This window comes from Crinia signifera, unplaced genomic scaffold, assembly GCF_055691185.1.
Source record: "Crinia signifera unplaced genomic scaffold, ASM5569118v1 HAP2_SCAFFOLD_83, whole genome shotgun sequence".
NCBI classification, from domain to species: domain Eukaryota; kingdom Metazoa; phylum Chordata; class Amphibia; order Anura; family Myobatrachidae; genus Crinia; species Crinia signifera.
Window position 1 is genome coordinate 471,758 of NW_028142741.1, and position 17,447 is coordinate 489,204.

General features: G+C 47.5%; 1 long non-coding RNA gene across 1 annotated transcript in view; it reads left to right on the forward strand.

Moving 5' to 3' along the window:
• Positions 1 to 6,024: 6,024 nt before the first annotated feature.
• Positions 6,025 to 17,447, forward strand: part of LOC146056581 (uncharacterized) — a 30,719-nt gene continuing 19,296 nt past the window's right edge. Inside the window, exon 1 of the long non-coding RNA XR_014469356.1 lies at positions 6,025 to 6,198. This is a non-coding gene — a long non-coding RNA (uncharacterized LOC146056581). The remainder of the gene's footprint in view (positions 6,199 to 17,447) is intronic.

The following is a 17,447-nucleotide window of genomic DNA, read 5'->3' on the forward strand; positions in this document are numbered from 1 at the left end:
CCAACATTTTTCTATTATTATTCAAGGAGACATTGTGGCATATAGTAATCACTACAGGCCCATGTAGCCTTATATCCAGCACAGCATGCAGGGGAGTGGCAAGGGGCGATACTGGTGGAGCATGAGCTCCAGTTGCCAAAAACTTCAGAGGCTGCGCTGCAGGCTGCTGCCAGGACCATTACCCACAGTGCAGCTACCTTGGCCCAGCCAGTGCTGGGCTCTTCCCTGATACAGCCCTGGTTGAGCACACACCAACGATCATGTCACCACACATAGGGGGTATTCTGGTTGATTCCATCAGATGCAAATTCGCACCCTTGTTAGTCAACTAAACCCTGCCTTGAGAATGGTGGTATGCTGGCCCACCATTTGCAAGGCACATTAGTTCGCACTGGCTTTGAATGGATGTTTTACATAAACATCCATTTGCAGCCTGTGAGGTAATACCCAAATCATTCGATGGTCAGTGACCATCGAATGAGGTGGAACATGCACGCATATCTAAGGTTGCTCTGAACAACCTTACATATGCGTGCATGTTCAGAAGGCAGTGGGCGGGCTGCTGACATCTGGTGATATTAGCTGCCCGCCCCCACGTGATCGGCCCATTAGCATGAGAATGCCCATGAAACGCTGGACGCTCCCATATGCTAATGGGACGTACCACGGTACTGGCTCATTTGCTGGTATAAACAATACAGGCCTGATTCAGGACCTTGGAGAGTGCCCCGCATTTGTTCCTGAGCCCTCAATAACAAGGACTACAGCATCTAGACCACTAGGGTCACAGCCGATATAGGGGCAGATGGATCGGGTGCCGGACAGGGTCCCCGACAGGCATTTTTTATCCGACGTCGGGATCCCAACTGTCAAAACACCGACAGCCGGGTTCCCGACGGCCGTCGGCTATTTTCCCTCGTGGGGGTCCACGCGAGCCACTGTGCCCGCAGCGAGCCCGCAAGGGGCTTTGTTGCGCTTGCCATGCTGTCTGGGTACGGCCAGTCGGGATCCCGACATTGGGCTAATGACTGTCGGGATCCCGACTGTCGGACCCCTATACCACACCCGATGTATTAAGTCTGGAGAAGAGATAAACTGGAGATAGAGTGAAAGCAGATAAAGCACCAGCCAATTAACTGTGTTTGAAAATGACAGTTGGGAGATGATTGGCCGTTGCGTTATCTCCAGTTTATCTCCAGTATATCTGTTCTCCGGGCTTATTACATCTGCCCCATAGTTAACTAGTTACCGATATCATTTCGTGACATCACACGCGGACGTTGAACATGCAGGTTGTTAGCTTCATGGCCAAAATTTACCTGCACGTTCTGCCGACGAGCTGGGTGATTAACGTTAACGATGCGTGGGAAGTGCGCATGGTTAATGATACTGAGTGTACACACTAGATATTTTATTCTTCTGAGTAATATCTTTTAAAAGGTTGTTTAGTGTATATGGGGTTTATGGGGCCCATGTACCCATGTACTGTGATAATATCGGCTGAATTTGCAATATGATTATTGATTACATCGCATGGATGTAAACAATAAACCAAAGTGAACATCGCTTCAGGTCCACTGACAAATATAAAATATAACCATGCAGCTAGATAAAACAGAAAGCTAATAAGTATTCATAAAATGACATTCATCTCGTATTTGGAAAACCATACAGAAATTCACATAGGTTAATCTTAAATGGATCTCGACTCCTTTGGTATTCAAACAAAGGGGGTTATTTTGGTTCACTCTTTCTGACAAAATTCCTTCTTAGATGGACAAAACCATGTGCACTGCAGGGGGGCAGATGTAACATGTGCAGAGAGAATTAGATTTGGGTGAGTTATTTTGTTTCTGTGCAGGGAAAATACTGACTGCTTTATTTTTACGCTGCAATATAGATCTCACTTTGAAGTAAAACCCCACCCAAATCTAATTCTCTCTGCACAAGTTACATCTGCCCCACCTGCAGTGCACATGGTTTTGTCCATCTAAGAAGGAATTTGTCAGAAAGAGTGAACCAAAATAACCCCCAAAGGGACATCAATAACACAGATGTGATTGTATAGCAGTGCTGCTCAAACACCAAGCAACTTCCATCGCTAGGGGATCAACCACAAACAGTGCTTTGGTGTGGAAGAAAGTGCATCCGTGCTATCACAAATAATTTCTGGTAAAATCCCCAGCAGGAGGACAACGTTACCCAATTAGTGTATATAGGGGGTGATTCTGGTTGGTTTGCAAAAGCAAACTCCTTCTGCAGGTGGGGCAGATGTAACATATGCAGAGAGAGTTACATTTGGGGGAGTTATTTTGTTTCAGTGCAGAGTAAATACTGGCTGCTTTATTCTTATGGTGCGTACACACGGGGCAATATGATCGCTGGCAATATATTGCTCAGCAATCATATTGCTCAGTGTCCCGTTTTCATCTGCGACCAGACATGGTCGCAGACGAAAATGTCACACGTCGGGAGAAAAGGCAGGCGAAGTCGCTGGTCGGAGGAGCATGCTCCCACGAGCAGCGACCATTCAGGGGCTGAAAACAGGAGCGCGCACTTGGCGATTTATCGCTGGTGCACACTCCCATCGCTGGCAATATGGTCGCTCGGCGACCATATTGCCAGCGATATTTGCAATAATCGCCCCTGTGTACACACCATTACAATGCTATTTAGATTTCTGTTTGAACACACCCCACCCAAATATAACTCTCTCTACACATGTTACATCTGCCCCACCTGCAGTGCAGCATGGGTTTGTGCATTAAAGAAGGAGTTTGCTTTTGCAAACAAACCAGAATCACCACCGTAATCCATTTTGTGCTGCTTAGCAAGATGTCCTCGCAAAGATTGCAGATAGTTGGTAGATGGTGTAAGAATCCTCATTGTTGTGCAATAAGCTGGTGCGGATAGTGGAATTTCCCACAACTTGCTCAGGTGGGAAAATGGCATTAAGCCACTATGAGAGAGACACATGGGTTTAATTAACCATGCCACGTGGAGATTTAAGCTCATAAAAATAAAGTAAAAACTGTATGTATAGCAGACCATCACATATAGACATTGAACCCTTTCACACTAAACCCAGGTCGCCCATTATATACAAGGTAACCCGGGTTTAACCCTTCTGACAAGGGCATAACTGCCATAGGTGCAGGGGGTGCAGCTGCTATGAGGCCCAGAGCTGAGAGGGGCCCATCTTTACTGTCTAAGTAATGTTTTACATACATTTATTACCATCAGTTGCTAAATAGGGGGCCCTTACAAACTTTTGCTATGGGGCCTACGCATATATATATATATATATATATATATATATATATATATATATATATATATATTTACGCCTCTGCCTTCTGATGACCAGGGTCAAATTGTCAAATTGGTCGACCCGGGTTATTCAGTTTGATGTTATCACACTGCACCTTGACCCGTCAACCCGGCAACAACCTGGTATTTAGTTGCAGTGTGAAAGGGGTATAGGTGATTACCGAATGTCCAATCAAAAAGAGAAGGAAAGACACCAGAGGTCGGGGTCACTAGGAAGAGGAGGGCACCATCCTTTGTTTCCCCTGAATGCCGGGAATGAGGCAGTGCAGGGCCAGATTAACTAGCCCCTCGGGAACCGGAGATACCGCCAAGCAAAGCTGGAACGTTTTCCCCATAGGACCAGGTTCCAATGGCTGCCATTTCCTGCCTGGCATCACTGGTAGAACTCAGTCAAACCCAAATCGCTGGGCCTTCAATCTGATACCAGGCTGGTCCATATGAGTTCATTCTAGAGATATTGCGGGTAAAGTGATTTTTATCATTTCTGAAATGTAATTTCATGGCTGTTCATGTTGTTTGAGGACAGATTTCTCTGTAACCAAACAGCCCAGTTTCACAGGACCAAAATCATTCAAAGCCTACATGTAAATGGGTCAGTTGGTTCTGAAGATATAGCTGGTTGTTTAAGGGGGGGGGGGGTGTTCTCTCCCCCTCACACCAGAAAATGCAGGTACTAGGCTGATGTAAAAGGGGCCAGCCCGGGAATGTCCCTGCATGATCCTGGGACCATATTCCCAGGTAAATCCCTGCATTTTCTGGTGTGAAAGGGGTATTATTTCAAATAGCCGGGACCTGCAGTGCTCTGAATACAGCCGGGCAGCCCCCGGCTGTCAATGGCTGTCCTTTCTGCCAGCGGCGGCTGTCCCCCAGTTACCGCGAGCATGTATTCCCCCCTTGGCAATGAGCATGTAATCCCACAGGGCAACACGCATGGAACCCCTGGCAATGAGCATGTAGGTAAACAGCACTTATGTAGCATAATTTTAATAGGCATTATGGTGTTAGGCATAATACGTAGTGTGGCGAAACATGTAATAGGCATTATGGTGTACATTTTTAATGCGCAATGCCCCTGTTTAAGAAGCATATTGTGCTTTATTGCTCAATCTTTTTGGTATAGTGTGTATTTTGGCTCAATCCATGTGGCAAAATGTGAATTCTGCCTTAATCTGTGTGGCATAGTGTGAATTTTGACTCAATCCGTGTTCCATAGTGTGAATTTTGGCTCAGTCGGTGTGAATTTTGGCTCATTCCATGTGGCATAATGTGTAAGAGGCAAATACAGTATAAGGGGGTAACTATTGTGTTGCATGATTTGTATAAGGGGTATATGGTGTGGTAAACTTAGGTGACCACATAAAAGGTGCTGAAATGTTGTCTACCAAGTTTCATCTTTCAGTATTTTTTTTTTATCACTGGAGTGCCGCCTCACCCCGCAAGTATCTTAGCACCTTTGGGGGGCACCCGCCAATATATCTCCCTGCATTTTTCCTATGCCAGCACCCTGCCTTTTTCAGGCATATATAATAAGTTGAAAGTATTTACAGAAATAGAAACACACCCATGAGCAGACCACCCAAACAGAACATTGGTCACACTACCCACATTATTAGGTGCTGGCCACCACCCCTATTATTGTGCATAATAGGTCCTTGATCATTTTCAGCTCCAGGCCCATTTAGACCTTAATCTGACAATTGGCGACTGTATACGGATAACACAATAACGCAGAGACACGGCACAGACACACAGGAAACCGGATACTGTATACTGAGTGAGGTACAAGATCGCGACTGTATACGGAGACCACAGTAACACAGACAGACGGCGCAGACACACAGGAAGTCGTATACTGTATACTGAGGGAGGTAAAAGATGGCGGCTGTATACGGAATCCGGATAACACCAAATAAAATATAATAATAACACAATGACAATTTTCAGGTCACTTTTCTCTTTACGCACTTCTTTATACAGATAGAGTGGGCCTTGCTCTTGTAGGTGACGTCGGAAGATTCGCCATCCGCCATCCCCCGCCAGCTGCCGTGTCCCCGCCGCCTCGCCGACGGACGCCCCGGGTCCCCGCCACCCCCCCCCCCCCAACTCTGTCTGTCTCTCTGAAGTGGAGACGGACAGGGTTCCCGTCCCCCCGCCGACGGGAAACTGAGACGCGCGTGCGAGACGCGTGCGTCTCAGTCAGATGGGGTGCCTCTCGCCAGATTTTGGCGCTGGCGCAGCGGCAGCAAAAATGAGAGGCGCTCCATCTGTATTACACTATTTATCTGGTGTATAAGTTATGTGACAATCAGTTTTATGATAATTAATACTATTTATATGTTAAACAATTGTATTACACAAATGCCACCACCAGCCTCTGTCCTTCCCCCACTTATTCTCCTCGGGTATATAGATAATATTATCTATACAGAATATTTCCTGCTGAAAATAAATATATAGATAATATTATCAATATATAAAAATAAAAATCAGGTTGTTTCGATGTGCCCCTCCCTTGCCACATGCTGGGTCTCGGGACTCGAACCTGCAACCTGTGGCTCCCCGTAGCTTGGACTAATAGACACGCGCCACTGTGCCAACCAAGCAGAAGAGCCTCTCTGTGTAACTTGTAGCTCTACTGCAGTGACGTCATCCGCTCTGTGCTGCACCATCGCCACCTTTTGGCAGCTGCTGGAACTACATCCGGAACGACTGTGTAATCCGGGCATACACTGAGCTCCGCTCCCGGTCATCTCGCTGCTCCTGCGGAAGTAGGGTCAGAGTGTCTGCTCCTGCCGCTGCTGCAGTGATGTGGGTCCCACCCAGTACCTTGGATGAAAGAGTCTTTTAGAATATCAGGCTCATGGGGAGGTAAGCAGGGGGGAGGACATTTAACTCCTAGCAGGTTACTATGCGGAAGGGGGTGGGGGTCTTTTGTGTACACTTGTATAATCGTGCTACAAATAAGATGTAATAACAGGCCTGGGGGGTTTGGTTACTGAAGTACTGCTTTTCTTCTGGAGGGGGGACTGGAAGTGCTGCTTTTCTACTTGGGGAGGGTTTACTGGAAGTGCTGCTGTTCTATTGGGGGGTGGGGTGTACTGGAAGTGCTGCTGTTCTGCTGGATGGGGGGTACTGGAGGTGCTGCTGTTCTACTGGGGGGTACTGGAAGTACTACTGTTCTACTGGGGGGGGGGGGGTACTGGAAGTACTACTGTTCTGCTGGGGGGGATACTGGAAGTGCAGCTGTTCTACTGGAGGGGGGGGGGGACTGGATGTGCTGCTGTTCTACTGGAGGGGAGTACTGGAAGTGCTGCTGTTCTACTGGGGGGGGGGGGGGGTGGTTACTGGAAGTGCTTCTGTTTTACTGGGGTGGGTGTATGGGAAGTGCTGCTGTTCTACTAGGGGTGGTGGTTACTGGAAGTGCTTCTGTTCTACTGGGGTGGGTGTATGGGAAGTGCTGCTGTTCTGCTGGAGGGGGGGGGGACTGGATGTGCTGCTGTTCTACTGGAGGGGAGTACTGGAAGTGCTGCTGTTCTACTGGGGGGGGGGTGGTTACTGGAAGTGCTTCTGTTTTACTGGGGTGGGTGTATGGGAAGTGCTGCTGTTCTACTAGGGGTGGTGGTTACTGGAAGTGCTTCTGTTCTACTGGGGTGGGTGTATGGGAAGTGCTGCAGTTCTTCTGGAGGGGGGTACTGGTAGTGCTGCTGTTCTACTAGGGGGAGTACTGGTAGTGATGCTGTTATAGTGGGGGGAGGGTGCACTGGAAGTGCTGCTGTGGTGCTGGGGGGGTACTGGAAGTGCAGTTCTACTAGGGGGGGACACTGGGAGTGCTGTTCTTCTATGGTTGCGAGGGATGGGGGTGGTGTAGTGCATCCCTCACAGCCTGTAACATGGCATTTAAGAGCTGATTGGCTGTTACTTTACCTCTCTCCCCTTTATCTCTCTCCAAGGAGGGTATTTAATCCTGGGTGAATTGTTCACCAGGCGAAAAATCAGCAAATTTCTGCCATTTTTGAGGCAAATTCAACTCGCCCTATTCAATCCCAGTGCTTATTTTTCACATGGGCTGAAAATCCAGCATCGGTGAAGACTGTGTGGATAGGAGAAATTTCCAAAAATTCACGTGGTTTTCCAAATTGGTTTATGTTTTCGCATGTTTTTGCCACTGTTTTTGCCCATCCCGAAAAAAAGGTGAAACGCCATAGTAAAAATTTTAAAACGGGCGATTGAATACTAATCAGAGAATTATTGACGATTTTTAACCTGCCCAGGAAATTCGACCGGATTGAATACCCCCCAAGGCTTAGTACATAGACCGCTCAGTTTGTAAAAGTGTAACAGATCATTTTAAGTACGTTTCCTTTTGTCTCTATTTCCCCTTTCACATGGCACAAATAACCCGTAACCGATGTGAAAGGTCCATTTGAAAACTCTCGGGTCCAGCAACCCGGCATTCCGACACAGGTTAAAATAAGTGTTTTACCCGGGTCTGACCCAGGTTGCTGAACAGTGTAAACAGGTAACACTATTGCGTCAGCTCCAAGCGCTGCCTACTGCCACACCCCCAGATGACACACCTCCTTTGTGATGTCAGCGTCCTGTGGGGGAAATCATCACAAATGCCGGGTCACTCTAGGGGTAGACCCGTGTCAAAAATCCCAGGTGTGATCCCGCATTCACGATGTGAAAAGGGTTTAAATGTCTTTGTGGCCTATGTAAGTTCTGTAAGTGTAATGGGTTAGAATGCCGTGGGTTCTCTAACCTCCGCCAGTGATCACTTCTTGGTTTTCTTCTTATGCGCCTAGTGGGGTACGCTTTCCATGCATCCTCCATCCCCCACTCCTCCATACTGACCTTGTCATTGGAAAGGCCGCACGTAGTTGGGTTGTGGTTTCATGATACCTCCGATCTAATAATTCTGGTGCTAATAAACTCAATCTCCATCCTTTGCCCATACTCCCCTACTTTTTTTCCTCCCCTTTTGATGGGCACATTATGGGGTGGAGCAGAATATTTTGCGCTATTTCCGCCATGTTCCCATGGAGCAATGATGCAATACTCAGAGGGAGGCTGGGCTGTGAGATTTTGATTCGCTGAGACTGTCCGCGTCACGCCCCTATCCCGCCCATGATGTATTAAAGCAGCATGTACTCCTCCAGCGGAGGTTGCCACAACTGCATGTACTGTAAAACTTTGCCTCCTGTTTGGCTGTTAGGCATGGGGTATGGGTCATAGAATCGACCCAATAAAGGTTGCCACTCAATAGGTTGACCACTGTTGGTCAACAGGCCATAGGTCGACACCTTATAAAGGTCAACATGGCTTAGCTCGAGAAGGACAAAAGGTCGGCAAAAGCAATAGGTCTACTTACAAAAGTTCGACATGAAGGTCGACATGAGTTTTTCACAGTGTCTGTGTCGACTTAGGTCAACATGAACTGTATTTCAGTGTACCACTTCGCTCGCCAGGCTTCCGGCACGATGTCTCGCTACCCTAGTCAACCTTTTTCATGTCCACATTTTCTATTTCCTATGTTGACCTATTGCTTGTGTTGAACTTTTGTCACTGTCGACGTAGCCATGTCAACCTTTTTAAAGTATCGACCTATGGTCTGTTGGCCAATAGTAGGCGATCTATCGAGTGTCCACCTAATTAGTGTCGACCCATGGAACGCACACGCCAGGCTTGCAGGTTGTACTGTATGGTATGACTGCACGCCAGGTCACTGGGTTTGAAGAAATTACGGTACTTCCTCATCTTTGCGGCCAGCGCTACGCCAGTTATGTTAGCCGCTACTTAACTGCTACGTAAGGATTTTCGGCAAATCTACTTTAGAGGCATTTTTTGAGGTAAAAGATGTTTAGTAAATTTGTCCCCTGGCGGGCTCGCTTCACTCGCCACGCTTCGGGCTTGGTGGCTCAGTTCGCTCACCTGAACTTTACTAATGGTAAATGCAGGGGGCCGGCGGCCATTTTCCTGTAGCTGCGGCCGTGTTCTGGAAGCCGCGACCAGCGCAGGAGGGCTGCCTGGAGGAGGTGGATGGTGATCCAGCGCGGCCCGCAGCCAGTGACTGGCTAAGCGGCCCGGGGGGCACATGGCACCGTGCCCCCCGGCCCAGCCCACCCCTGCCCGTATTACCCGACCCTGGGCGCATCTATTCCTGCAGGCAGAGGAGCTGACTGCGCGGCCAGCAGCTCACAGAGCATAATATGATGTAACAATATGTTCTATTGTGTTGGTGTAAGGTAGCCTCTTCCTGCAAGTCCACGCCTATTGAAACAAGGCCACACCCCCTTTCGGGGGAGCAAATATTTCCACTTTTGAAACGTCTATGAGGTGGCAACACATTTTTTAGTGCACTGGGATCCAAATTGTCCAGAAATGCTCCTCTTACCCACCACTTCTGCTATATAAGCAGCTAAATCACGGACAGCCATACAAGTCCCTCAGTCCCAGCAACCCGGGTAGAGTCCGCCCCAGGGAGTATTGACGCCCCCTCCACCTCCTATAGTCCTGCCCTGGTGTCAATTATTTTCTCAGGCTTTTAAGTGATATATTAAGTTTGGGCCTGATAAATGTAAACCCAGTGGTTTACGTTACCAATATGGCCCATTCCACGAGGTACAACATTCTCTGCTGCCGAACCTCCTTCTGAATGTAAGATTCCTGTCACCTGTGTGGAATTACTTCATTGATAAGAAAAGTGTTCAGCTCAGCTGACAGCAACCATGAATTATGCGGGAAGTCCAGATACGGAGCCTCTCTCCCTCCTGGAATGGGTCATGTTGGGAGGTACAGTATGTAGACATTTCTATTTTTCACAGGCCCAGACAAAGTAGAAGTTGTCAAAGTTGTGTACGGTCTGGGCCTGGACCAATAAATGAGCTGTATTACCAGTGCTATTGCTAATGGTGTACAGAGGAGGAGTGCTTGATGTCTGCACTCTCGCCCCTCAGGGTGCACAGGGAAGCAGACGCCCCCATGTCTTGTTCCAAGTCCTTGGCTGCAGAAAGCTTGGTCTGTCTAGGCTTGTTGTGAATGACAGCCAGCTTTCTGCCGTTCCTTGCTATTCCTCATGTCATCCAACTAAGGGAAAGAAAAGCATATACTGACATCATCACCCAGGTGCACTGTGCATTCCCTGCAGGGTTCCCACTCAGCGGGCGTCACCCACGTTCCTCTTCCCCCAATAACTTGGGCTGTCAGGGCCAAGAATCCACTGAGTTCAATTAATCTGAGGAGGCAAAGCTATTGCTGGGCATCATTCTGCTATCATTACACATAGCACAGATGTAACATGTACAGAGAGAGTTACATTTGGGTGAGTTATTTTGTTTCTGTGCAGAATAAATAATGGCTGCTTTATTATACTGCAATATAGCATACCTCCCAACTTTTGCTCCGAAGGACCCAGGACACTCGCATGTGTGACCTAACGGAAGGGGCGTGGCCTATACCAGAGGCTCTCCTGCGAGGCCACACCCCCTTTTCCATCACTGTGGGGGCATGCCCAGCAGCTCCATCAGCTGCTGGCTATGCCCCAGCCCCTCTGGCTGCAGGAATAGATGCTGTGCGCATGCGGGTGCGATCTCTCTTCCTTCTCCCGCACATCATCCAGGGAGAGAGGACTGACTGCCTCTGCAGCTGCCTCTCTCCCCAGTCAGCACCCAGCAGCTTGTGCTCTGCTGGGGGGAGAGAGAGGCTTCTGCTGCTGCTGCTGCAGCAGCAGTCAGTCTTTTCTATGAATGAATGGGCAGATGGGTGAGTTAGGTGGAAGAAGGCAGCAGGACCCTTCAGCAAGCCTGGGCCCAGCTTAAAAGTAGCCCCCCCTTCTTTCTTGACGCCACTGGCAACCAGCCATCTGAAGAAGCATAGGTCTACTCAGATTGGCTGCTAAAACTGTAGCTGGGGCCAGTAATTGTGCATTGGGAAAGATGCAGACACTAACTTTGACACGCCCAGTAAACTGGGCTGACGTGCCCCTCCCCATTTTGAAACGGACATTCTCCCCGCCCCCAAAGAGCTGCAGCATGTTAATTAAGCTACAGCTTCCCCAACACTGCAACTGCAGCATGGCAGCATATCAGACCCTACAACTGTACCGTTTTAGCCAGTACAGTACCGTTTTTTTGTGGTCTGTACCGGCTAAAACTAATGTCACTAACAACACACCATTCAAAAATATTATGACAATGTATTTATTTAGCCCAGAGATTACCTTTAAACCATTGCTTCGGCTTTAATTAACAACATGTTCGCAGAGTATTCCAAATCGAAGTTACATGGAAAAAGTAGAATAGTTTTATCACAATGTAATCAAGTAACCTTGGCAGGAAAAAAAATCACCAGATATCTTTTATGATGAATGAAATCAAGCGACCATGTGAAGGTGCATTAGCCTTCAGATCAGTGAAAGATCTGGAAACAAGTTGAGTGTAGACTAGCAGATAAATAATGTGGTAACATCACATGAGGATAAGCATAAGATAAAATGGTACTCTTTACCTAGAAGGGCGCCCATCGCGGTGATCGCGGGCATCGCGGGTAGTACATTAACGGCACCCGCGATCACCGCGATTTCCCATAGGGTTCAATGTTAAATTTAGTGGTGACCGCGATTTTACATTCAATGCTTCAATGCCCGCGATTTTGACATAGGAATCAATGTTAAATGGGCTACAGAGCCCAAATAGGCACAATTAACCCTTAAATGTCCCCCCAAATTTTTAACGCCACCCCACGATCCACGCCAACCCGAAGCGTGGCGAGCGCAGCGAGCCCGCGAGGGGCGGCGGTACGCGTCCTCCGACCTTTTCATGCCCTACTATCCACGTCGGCGTGGAGTTGAGAATAGAATAGTGTGGCGAGCGCAGCGAGCCACCGAGGCCCGAAGCGTGGCGAGCGGACGCGGATACCTTCACAGTTATACGCGTCCCCTCGCGGGCTTCACAGGTGTCCGTGGCGACGCGGACACCTGTGAAGTCCGCCAAGGGACGCGTTTACCTGTGAAGGTATCTGCGCTCGCCACGCTTCGGGCCTCGGGCCTATTCTCAACTCCACGCCGACGTGGATAGTAGGGCATGAAAAGGTCGGAGGACGCGTACCGCCGCCCCTCGCGGGCTCGCTGCGCTCGCCACGCTTCGGGTTGGCGTGGATCGTGGGGTGGCGTTAAAAATTTGGGGGGACATTTAAGGGTTAATTGTGCCTATTTGCGCATTTAACATTGATTCCTATGTCCAAATCGCGGGCATTGAGGCATTTTACATTAAAATCGCGGTCAATCAGCATTTTTAACATTGTTCCCTATGGGAAAATCGCGGTCATCGCGGGCACCCGATTTTTATGTACCCACAATTTGCCCGCGATGACCGCGATTTTTTACCCCCGACGCCCGCGATTCCAATCGCGGGCGCCGTTCTAGGTAAAGAGTACCGATAAAATATACCATTAATACCCCTTTCAGACAGAAAAAAAGACCCGGGAATTTCCCTGCTCTTGCCGTGTCGACCCGGGTTTTTCTTCTGTCTGAAAGGGTCAACACAGGTCTAAAGTTCCGGGACTTCGACCCAGGTATTTACCTGGGTTTTTCCCGTGTCAGACACGTGTTTGCGGCTGTGTGAAAGGGTCCGACCCGTGTTTTTCTCCCGACAATTAAAAAAAACATGCTGATTGGCTGTGCAGCATGGCGCTGCGCGATTGGCTGATCTTTTCAGCTTCCCTGAAGGCGTGGCAGTGGCGTGCAGCGCAACACTGGACAAAATCAGGGCTCTCCTCCAGTGCAAATACCTGCGTCGAGTGGAAGCCCTCTCCACCAAAAATTGTGCCTTCCTCCTCCTGGCATAACACTGTGCCAGGTAGCATAGTGTAATGCTGTGTAACACGGGGGAGATATATTGCTCAGCCATATATGGCTGAGCAATATATGGCTGAGCAATATATTGCTCAGTTTCTCCTTTACATCAGCGACCAGAGATGGTCGCTGATGTAAAAGAAACTGCCGGAGGGAGCCCCGCAGTGGAAATCAGCTGGTCGCAGGAGCATGTTCCTGCGACCAGCGATCACCACAGGGGCAAAAACGGGAGCGCGCACCCGGCGATATATCGCCGGTGCACACTCCCATTGCGGGCAATATGGTCGCTCAGCGACCATATTTCCCGCGATTTTGCCCTAAATCGCCCCCGTGTGTACGCACCTTAAGCATCTGCATAATGCTCTGATTTGCTGTAAGCAGCAAAACACACAGAGAACTCCTGACCTCCAGGTTCTGCAACTTGTCAGCCATGTTTAATGCAATGCAGTGAGCAGACACCTCCCACTTTTCATGATCTGTGTGCCTTTAAAACTGTCCTTTTCTTATGACACACAGAGTTTTGCAGGAAAAATCCGGCTTCTGTGTGAAAGGGGTCGACACGGGAAATACCCAGGTTTTTGCTCCTGTGTGAAAGGGGGTCAGCCCCTTGCTGCCTAGTTCTACCTGGGTTTTTTCTGTCTGAAAGGGGTATCAGAATTTAATTCCGTGACGAGGCAAGAATCGGTAATTATTTTAAGAAATGATAAAATACTGTAGATATTTTTTTTTAAATACATATTTAAGTACTTTTCGTTATCATGTGATCATTGGGGATAATTCAGATCTGAACGCTGCTAAGCGAATGTGCCGCAGCCAGCGAACAGATAGATGAATCGGGCCCACTAATCACAACTTTACCAACTCTCCCACATTGGCTGGTGGAGTTGCAAATAGACCACGCCCCTTTATGTGAAGCCACACCACAATTTCTGATCTACACTTCAAGAAAGTTGGGAGGTACAGTATAGGTCTAAATCTACACTTCAAGAAAGTTGGGAGGTACAGTATAGGTCTAAAGTGCAAGGGGCAGATTTATCAAGTGGCGGCATTTCCCATAGCAACCAGATTGTAGCTATAATCTATGTAGCACATTTAAGATGATATCTACAGGTGTGGATCAGTTGGTCACCAGAAGTTGTTAGACAGTCATTAGGTCGACACCATTAGGTTGACATGTGTCTAGGTCGACATGAGTGTAGGTTGACATGGGTTGGGTCTACAGGGTCATTAGGTCGACAGGGTCGTTAGGTTGACAGCCAAAAGGTCGACATGGGGTTTTTCACTGTTTTTACCCGAATGTCGACATCGTCGACAAGGAAACAGGTTAAAGTGCACCACGTCCCCTCGCATGGCTCGCAGCACTCGCCATGCTTCGGGCTTGGTGCCTCGCTAAGCTCGACACACTATTTTATTCTCCCATCACGTCCTGGTGGATGGTAGGGCATGAAATACCACCTGTCGGCACATATCGGCTAAAAAAAAACACTAAAAAATCCCATGTCAACCTTTTGACCCTGTCGACCTAATGGCCCTGTCTACCTAACTCATGTCGACCTAAATGCATGTGGACCTAATGGTGTCGACCTAATGACGGTCTGAATGGATGCTATAAGCAATACCTCCACTTGTCCCCTTGAGATGGTTTTATAAATTTCCCCTCAGAGGAGGCTACAAATTTGTTGGATGAAACCACATTCATGTAATTGCAGCCTATCAATTCACAGGTAAAAACAGTTGTATCACTGGCATTCAGTGACTTCATTGGATTCAGTCTCATTAGTACTAACTCCTGCCTTCTAGTTAAAGGAAGTTAAATCTGAGCACAGATCTATTATATTTCGTAAAATATTAGCACTGGTTAAGAAGCAATGATGCAATTCAGACGCTTATAGAAACGTCACATTCTCTGGTGTTTACTTACTTTGATAGGAGTTCTATTAAAGGTGCGCACCTCCCAACTGTTCCGATTACAGCGGGACAGTCTGGATATTTGGAGACTGTCCCGCTGTCCCTTCGGCAGGTGGCAATATTGGGGGAAACTTCAGATCATTGCTGTTGGGCACGTCCCCGAAACTGGCGAAAATACTGTAGATACCGAATGGGTTTTATAGGCAGGATACAGGTTGGGGCCTCTCTCCCCACAACTATCCTAGTAAACATGGCTTTATTATACATAGATATACATACATATAATGTCATATACACATATATATATATATTATAAGGGCACGGTAGTGCCCTTATATTAAGGCTGAATCCAACGAACGGATTTTTCCCATAGGGAACTTTTCGGATGGGGGCATGGTGTTTGAGGGACTGTACCTCAAAAGTGACTGAGCGTACTGAGCTGAAATTTGGCATGTACGCGTAGAATCGTCAACCGGTGCTGCATGCCGAATTTCAGGGCGAAATAATAAAAAATGACCAATTGGGAGCGATCTAAACTTCCAACTGCCAGTTTTTTTCGGACACTTCAGAAATGACACTTTGTCACCCATGTTAGTCTATGAGGGTTTTTTTGGGAAGGCATAACTCGGGGTAGGGGAACAATTGAGACTTGGGGTTTGTTTTATTAGGTAGATATTGTCCCAGTGGAGTGCCTTTTGGGGTTGAGGATTTTCAGATAGGTACAGTTTTTTTATAATTTAGTGAAACATGCCCCATTATAGAGATAGGAGCTCCAACTTGTTGCGCATGCGCAAAAGCCACCACCAGGGGGAGTACTCTGAGAGGCTTCACTTGGCTGTACCAAGATGGCCGACGGAGAAGCGAGGGCTCGGCTGAATTAACAGGGATGAGTGTCCTGAGTGCTGATGAAGAAAAGCAGAACGGTACCTGTGTCCCCGTTAGGCAGCTCTCCTCTCCCTGGCATCCTCCATCCTCCATCCCCTACCAAGCAGCCCGGGACGCCGAGGCAACCCAGTTGCCGTCACAGGAGGCTCGCACTACAACTCCCAGAATCCTTGCGCCTGGATGGGGGATTCTGGGAGTTGAAGTTCTTTCGAGTCCCTGTTAATTTGGCCACTCCTTCCCTGACGTAACCTGTGCTATTGCACTTCGGTGCATACCACGGGAAGGTAATTTGGGACCACCGCCGGCACCGGTTGTTACACGCCATCCAATTGTGCACGCCGTGTCTTATATAGCGGCTACGTTTCCCTCACTGCCCTCGGCAGCCCATAGAAACAAAACACTGAGCCCACGGGCATGATTCTCCTGCCGCTACAGCCATGAGCAGCGTTTCTCTGTAGTTAGCGGCGGCTGACGGCGGCGCCGATCGTGCCGGGACCTGAAGCAGGGGTAATATATTTTTCTCGGCCCAATCTGGGTGCCGAGCGTATGACACTGCCCCCTCTGATTTTGCTACCTATTCAGGTCCAAATTTGATGTAGCTTATACGTACATGCGTATGTGGGTACTTGATCTAGCTATATTTATTTATTAATTTGCTGATCATAAATTAGTATTGCTTTCACTGACCCCTTTGTTACTACTTATAACTTGTGCTCTATATTTACTTATAAATTTGTTTTCCATTATTTGGTTTTACATTCCAAATCTACATAAAGGACACATTACCCTTATGTGTTCAGTTTGATTTAATATTAATTTTGATCTGCTAATTTATCCGATTCTATATTTGTATACTTATTCATCTGCTGATCACTATTTATTATTACTCTCACTGATTCCTTGTTACTAATTATAATTTGTGCTTTATAATTACTCCTAACCCGGTTCTTCTTATATTATCATTCCTTTGTCCCTGGTGATGTATATGGTCGACATGTGCATGTTGACCTTCTGTTTCCATTAAGTAAATTTTGATCTGCTAAGTTATTTGATTTTGTTTAACAATTGTCTTCATTTCATCTTTTCTATTAAGTGATAATTATAATTTCCAAGTCCAGAACTGTGACGGGACTTACGTCAGTCATCGTACTCTGTACCTGGTATCTATTAAAAATCACTTTGTGGTTGTCCTTGGTTACACTAATGATCGGCATTTTCATATAAATGTTGACCATATGTGTCCACTCTATTGTATGCACCAAGGATACATTACCCTAATACTCTTATCTCAACTAAATCTCCCTTCAACATATCCCAATTGCCTTCTTATGCTTTGATTATTTCCCTCACCTTTTGTGTCGAATCAGCATTGGAAGTTACGTCACTATTATCCTATTAAATGGTTAGACATTACCACACACCATCAGGGTGTGGAAGAAATACTAGATAGTGGCCTCCTTAAAACCCCTAAGAT